Genomic DNA, 7,169 nt, shown 5'->3' with positions numbered 1-7,169 from the left:
CCCCGGTCCACCCTCCCCCCAAGGTATGTGCCCTCCCCCAGTGCCACCTTCCCCAGCCAGGTGCACCCTCCCTCCGTGCCACCTGCTCCTGGAGGTACACCCTCCTGCCATGCTACCCTCCCCACCCAGGTGCATGTGGGTTGACCCCAGGGCCTGTGGAATCCTCTAAACCTCATCACTGGATGCTGCAGTTGACAAGTGGACCCTCAGGGTAGATGGGACTTGCCTGAGGGCATCAGCTCACAGGCAGAGTCTGTCTCTCCCAGAGTCACTTCATGGTGGGTGGGAGGCTCACGGCTCAAGCCCCAGGCCCCCTGCATGACCTCAGGAGGGGCTGCCCTGCTGAGTGGAGACCCCCAGATAGGGCTGCTGCTGGGACACATGCTAGAGGTCAAGGGGGTGGTGGAGGGAGGCAGTGGGACCCTCTGGCCCTGGCTTCCTCCCCGACACCCTTCCCCCGCAGGCCTCAGCTGCAGCTCTTGGCCACTTGGCCCCAATGTGGACACTGTCTCTGTCCTGGAGAATGTGGAAAGGACAAGAAGGATCAGGCCCAGGGCAGATGGGAGGTCTCGGGCCACTGGGAGCCCCAGCTCTCCACCAGGCTGTGGGGAGGGGTCTGCCTGGCAGGGTCTGCTGGGGAGCTGTGGCCAAGTGGGCTCTAAGCAGGGGACTGGTTGTGTGTGGCACCTCAGGGTGCTGCGGTCTGAGTCTCCAGTGTAAGCAGCCCTGCGGTTATACAAGAGACTGTGGTCCACAAACGTTCTGGGAGGTGTGTCTGTCAGTCGGCAGTTCACGGCTGGTCTGTCACCCGAGGGCGTGAGCCGCTCAGGGAACAGAAACACCAACCAAGTGGCCACCGTGGCCTCAGCAGGATCAGGCCCTGCCTGAGCAGTCTGGGCGCCTTGGGGTCCAAGGGTAGTGGTCGTGTTCCCTTCTCCTGCTGGGGCGGGCCCTGAGTGCCCACTGCTGGGGCTGGTGGGGGCCTGGAGGCTGTGCGTGAGGGTGCAAGGCCAAGCTGGACGGCTTCCTGGGGGCTGACCTGGGGGCACCAGAGTGAAGCCCCACCCTCCTGGCCTGTGTCCACGTGGCCACGCTTGGTCCTGTGGCTCTGGCTGGCCTCACTGGGCCCATGGTGGTCACTCTTTGCCAAGCCTTAGTCTGCCCTGTCCCACAGCCCCTGCCCTCGGGCAGCCTCCAGGCCAGGCCCCCACCCTCTCCATCTGGAAGCTGGGGGAGGGGCCCTCCCCACTTATAGGCCACAGAGCCTGTGGTTGAACCCTGGCCAGGGGCTCAATCAGTTGGATGAACAGTGGGTGGGTTTGTGTGTTGGCACTGCCAGTCTGAGTCTCTGGGCTCGGGGCATGGCCGTGGCTGAGAGTCTACACTGTCCCGAGTCCCCCGACCCCGGGTTCCCCCCTGGCTCAGGGATGGCTGTGGCTGAGAGTCTACACTGGGACCTACCCGGGTCCCCCCAGGTTCAGGGCATGGCCGTGGCTCAGAGTCTACACTGGGTCCTCCCCGGGTCCCCCTGGACTCAGGGCATGGCTGTGGCTGTACACTGTGTCCCCCACGGGTTCCTCCGGGCTCAGGGCATGGCTGTGGCTGAGAGTCTACACCAGGTCCCCCCCGGTTCCCCCAGGTTCAGGGCATGGCCATGGCTCAGAGTTTACACTGTCCTGGGTCCTCCCTGTGTCCCCCCGGGCTCAGGGCATGGCTGTGGCTGAGAGTCTACACTGGGTCCTCTCCGGCTTCCCCGTTGGGTCTTGTGATCAGGGTTCTTCCTGTTCTGCCTGAGTCTGGCAGCCTCTGGTCTGAGTCGGGCTCCCTGGCTCCGCTGTCTGGGCCAGCGTCTGCTATGAGATGCTGTGGAAGGAAAGTCCGTATGGACGGCTCATGGCGGCTGCCGTCTGTTCATGCCCCGTGCAGCTATAGTCACCTGGGCTCAGCGGGTCTTGGTGCCCAGCTCGGGGTAAGGTCCGGCCTGACCCCTACCTCCTCCTTCTGGGCCAACCACCCCTGGCTCGCTCTGCTCCTGGTGTGGGCAGAGCCCAAGGTGAAAGCCCTATGCACCAGGGTCATCCAGGAGCCAGATGGAGACAACAAGGCCTGGAAGGATGGCAGGGGCTCACACCACCTCCCCTGCACCCTGGCAGGCAGCCACACCCAGAGTCGGGGCAGGAAAACATGCTGGGCCGCCTCCTGGAAGGCTCTGCAGAGGATCCCGTGGAGGATTCTGATGGACGAACCTTGGGGAAGGGGTTGGAAGCCAGATCTCACCCACTGAACCTGCCTCTGGGGTCTCTGGACGGCTCCAGGCTACCGAGACATGACCTGTGCTGGCCAGGGTGGTGGCTTCAGCCTCCGCCAAGGCTCCACCTGGCGTGACCCCTGACCACACGGGCCCCAAGGCTCCACCCAGCGTGACCCCTGACCACACGGGCCCCAAGGCTCCACCTGGCGTGAACCTGACCACACGGGCCCCAAGGCTCCACCTGGCGTGACCCTGACCACACGGGCCGGGACGTGGGGCCTTCGGACGCCTCTTGGGGCTTGGGCCCTTGGGTCCTCGAGTGGTTCTTCCGGGAGGGCCTCTGGGGGAGTCTGGAGTGCGCCCACGTGTCAGGGGAGGACTTCGCTGTCATCTGGCGTGAAACACAGCAGCTGGGACAGAATTCCAGGTGCCTTCTCAGCCAGATCCACAGCGTGGCGTTACCTGGCGTGGTGGCGGGGAGGCGGGCTGGCCTGGCTGTGAGTCCTCACTTTGGTTTGTGTGGAGAGTTCTGTTACTGCCTTTGAGGATGTAGATGTCTCCCAGAGGGGCTGGATGGGAATCTTCCTACAGGTTTTGCCTGGAATGGGGGGCCTGGAGCCCCTGCATGGTTGCCCCCGCCATCCTTCTGGGTCTTATTCCTATCTCCATCTGGCTCCTGGATGACCCATCAGCCTCCGCACTGTCACATTTGGGGTACGGGTCACGGCGCTTTCTGCCTCTTGAGGCACCAGTCCCCCCTCAGTTTCTCTACTGTGAAGCAGGGATACCTGTGTCTCCCTTGACGCAGCGCCTGACCTGGGGGCATCCCTGGTGATCGCCGCACCCAGCCCCACCCTGCCTGCCCTAGGCCCTACGACGTGCTGGGCGGTGGACAGGGCCACCATGTCACAGGCAAGATGAGGCCCAGGGACCTGAGCCAGTGGTGGCCCATGCCCATGCTGACAATGCCAGCCCTCCCTGGCCCCACTGAGCAAGGGGCTTTTCTGTGCCTCAGGGAGGGGGCACCTGGCCACCAGTGGTCCCTGCAGACGACACAGCTGGAGTAGGACAGGCCACCCACAGCCCACCCAGAACTGCAGGATGGGAATCTCAGGCCTCACACCTGCCCCAGGCAGACATGGACCCTGGGCCCTCGGGTATACCCCAGTGTCCCCGGGGAGGCTTGGCCCCATCTCCTGGCCTGGGGGCTGTGCCCAGCCGGACACCTGCTTCTCCTCCCCGCCCGCCAGAGAAGGAGCCCATCAACGCCACCCTCCTCAACTTTTTTCTCCTCCCCAATTAATTAATTTAAATTGACCATTAAGTCAGCCGAGTTTTTGATTGATATTTTCATTAGCAGCCCTGTCCGACGCCCCGGGAATGTATGGTAACGTCCGATCCACGGCGGCCGCACTCCTCCGCAGGCTGAGTTATGGCTGGCACTGCGCGGCTCCCGGGGTAATTTGAATTCAGATGAGCTGCCGCCGTGTTCCGGAGCGGGCGGCCGGCCGCTGACGGATGGCACTTGGGTTACCGCAAGGTCACCGCGCAGCCGCCACCCACCGCAGGAGGGGCCGGCCAGGCCGCCGGGGAAGGTGGGCAGCCCCGCAGCGGGTGGCCAAGTGGACTCCCGAGAACTGCCCAGCCGGTGGCCATCCGGTGAAAGCACTGGCGAGCCCGGGGGCCTGGTGGCCCGAGACCGTGGCCAAGCCTCACAGCTGCTGTCCCTCGGGGGCTGGAAACCCACCTCTGCTTGAGGCTGCCACAGCCTCCTCTCCTGGGGCTGCGGTGGGGGTGGGGATGGCGGCAGGAACCAGGCCTCTTGGTGAGGAAGACGCTGACCAGGATGGAGCAGCTGCCTTTCACATCGGGGGAACTTGGGCCCATCTCAGGGTCCACCTGCAGCTGGATGCAGTCTCCTCTACAGCCGATGCCCCGTCCTGGAGCGGGCACATCAGGAGCCTGGCCACGGACCGCTGGAGGGCTGGACCTAGCATACTTTCTGTTGTTCAGCATGGGGGACCGCGTGCTGGGCTGGTGGCCACAGTGGGAGGCAAAAAGCCTCAGGCGCCGCTGTCTGTCATGTGGCCATGGGGGCTGCCTCAGCGGCTGTGCCTTCATTTCCCCGTAGGTACAAGAGTGATCGTATGGTGTCTCCATCTGTGGTTTGGGGAGGGACATGCGGGCAGCTCAGGCAAAGCGTGAGGTTCGTGCTGGCCGTGGGCGTGTGGCGTCCCCTTCTCCTTGGTGCTAACCTGCCCTGCTCCTGGCAGGGGCCCCTTCGAGACGGAGTGTGGTTGCTTCTGACCTCAGGCCTAGTGGGGGCTTCAGGAGACCCTTGGAGGGCTTGGAAATGTGGTGCCTGAGTCCAAGGGAGGCAGAGATGGCTGCGGGCAGGATGAGTCTGAGGGAGGCAGAGATGGCTGCGGGCAGGATCTGACTCCCGGCCTGGGCCCAGTCAAACAGCCGCTGTTCCCGATCTCCCTCCCTGAGGGAGCCGGCCCAGAGCTTCACCATCCCCTCACAGCCCCCGCCAGACTCCCAAATGGGCATGCAGGGCTGGAGACCCTGCCCCTCTGCCCCTGTTTGTGTGTCTGAGGCCATTTAAAGCGGGCACGGAGGGCCGGCTGTACTGCCCGTCCCAGGGTAGGGCTGGTGGGGCGGCCTCTTGGTGGCAGTGCCCTGGGAGGGAGGAGGAACCCAGTGGAAGGAGGTCATGGGAGGGGCCATGGGGCCAGGGGCCAGCTGGAAGCCTGAGGGGCCATAAAGGAGTCCCCAGGGAAGGTGCCCACCCCAGCCAGATCCCCCTTCAGCTGAGGGGCTCCTGCTGCAGTGACTCCTGGGGAAGCAGCCGCCTTTGTTCTGCCCTGTCATCACCCCCACACTGGGGTCTGCACTCTGAGCATCACGCTGGCTGGAGAGTGTGAGCTGAGGCTGGCATCCTGATGTGACTCTGGGTCCTGCGTCTCTCTGTGCTGCTGCTGTAAGGGCACCATGACTGGGTACCTGACCGTGAACGGGCGTTAGCCGGCTCAAGGTTCTGGAGGCTGGGAAGTCCCAGATTGTGCAGCCACATCTGGTGAGGGCCTCTTGCTGTGTCGTCAGGTGGTGGAGGGCGGAGGGGAAGGAGGAAGACGAGAGGGCAGATGGGGTCGGAACCTGCCCTTTAATATGGGCCCCGTTCCCAAGACAGTGGCATCGATCCGTTCATGAGTGTGGTGCCCTTTGACCCAAACACTTCCCATCAGGTGCCACCTCCCCACACCACCACAGTGGGGATCCGGTTTCCAACACATGAGCCTTGGGGGGCACATTCACCCCACAGTAGGTGGGGAGCCCCATAGCCTCAGGGATATTCCCCCAACACGGTACCAGGGATGGCACGGGCCAGACGTTCAGCCTGCTCTGTGTGACCTGCTGGTTCCTGCAGACCCAGGCTGGGGTCTTAGAGCTGGGGAGGGCAGGGACCTTGTGACAGCCTTGAGTGGGGAGATTGCCCCAGTCCAGTGGGAGGGGCTGGCGCTGCCTCCATGACCTGGGACGGGACCCAGTGGAGCTAATCCTGATGCCCTCACCATGTTCTCTCCCTGCTGTGGAGCCTGGGTGGGGGCAGATCCACCCCACTGTCCCCCACCCCAAGCTGCTGGGCCCCGCCTCCCAACCTTCCTTGCGGTGGAGTGTGGCCATGTGACTAAGTTCTGTCTGATCAGATGTGAGTGCAAGTGTTGGGCAGGACTTTCAGGAAGATACCTTAAAAGTAGCTGACTCAACTAGGAAAAGGGTCGCCTGTTCTTTGTGTTGCTTCTTTCTTGCTTCCTGAAACTGAGGCGTGATGGCTGGGGCTCTGGCAGCCGTTTGAACCATGAGGTGACTTCGGGCAGGAAGCCACCTGCGAGGAGGTGGAGCAGAAAGCCAGAGGTTGCCTACGTATGTGGTGACCCTGGGGACCTGATCCCAGCCTGGCGTGGCCACCTCCAGCTCTTGTCTCATGAGAGAGAAGTTGACTTTTGCAGTTGCTGCTACTGTGTTGATGGTAGTGTTGTGTTTTGGTGTTGCTGTTGGTGTTGTTTTTGGTGTTGCTGTTGGTGTTGTGTTTTGGTGTTGCCGTTGGTGTTTTTGATGTTGCTGTTGCTCATGTTTTGTTGGCGGTATTGATGTTATTTTGTTGATGTTTTCATCATTGTTTTGGTGGTGGTGGTGTTTTCTTGGTTTTTTTTTTTTTGAGACAGAGTCTTGCACTGTCGCCTGGGCTTGAATGCAGTGGCATAATCTCGGCTCACTGCCACCTCCACCTCCTGGGTTCAGCCTCCCAAGTAGCTGGGATTACACGCACCCGATGTGGTGATGTTTTTGTAGATTTTTGGCATTGCTGATGGTGGTGGTAGTGATGATGTTCCTGTTGGTGGTGATGGTGTTTTAGATGTAGCCAGTACAATTCCTGACTGTGGCAGGAACCAAAGAGAATCCCCTCTATGTGGAAACAGCTCCCCAAAAGGACTCCCTTGCTCCAAGACAAAGTGAGAAGACAGAGCTCAGGTGCTCCTGTGGGATGTCTGCAGAGGAGGGACCATTTCCTTCCATAGCTGTGGCCAGGCACACTTGAGAAAGGTCTGTTATGGGAAATAAGATGACATTTTATTGGCCGGGCGCGGTGGCTCAAGCCTGTAATCCCAGCACTTTGGGAGGCCGAGACGGGTGGATCACCTGAGGTCGGGAGTTTGAGAACAGCCTGACCAACATGGAGAAACCCCGTCTCTACTAAAAATACAAAATTAGCCAGGCATGGTGCATGTCTGTAATCCCGGCTATTCAGGAGGCTGAGACAGGAGAATCACTTGAACCTGGGAGCCTAAATCGCGCCATTGCACTCCAGCCTGGGCAACAAGAGCGAAACTCCATCTCAAAAAAAAAAAAAAAA

This window comes from Rhinopithecus bieti, unplaced genomic scaffold (assembly GCF_001698545.2).
Source record: "Rhinopithecus bieti isolate Rb0 unplaced genomic scaffold, ASM169854v2 scaffold_9581, whole genome shotgun sequence".
Taxonomy (NCBI): domain Eukaryota; kingdom Metazoa; phylum Chordata; class Mammalia; order Primates; family Cercopithecidae; genus Rhinopithecus; species Rhinopithecus bieti.
The sequence above is the reverse complement of the archived record's forward strand: the minus strand, read 5'-3'. Positions refer to the sequence as shown.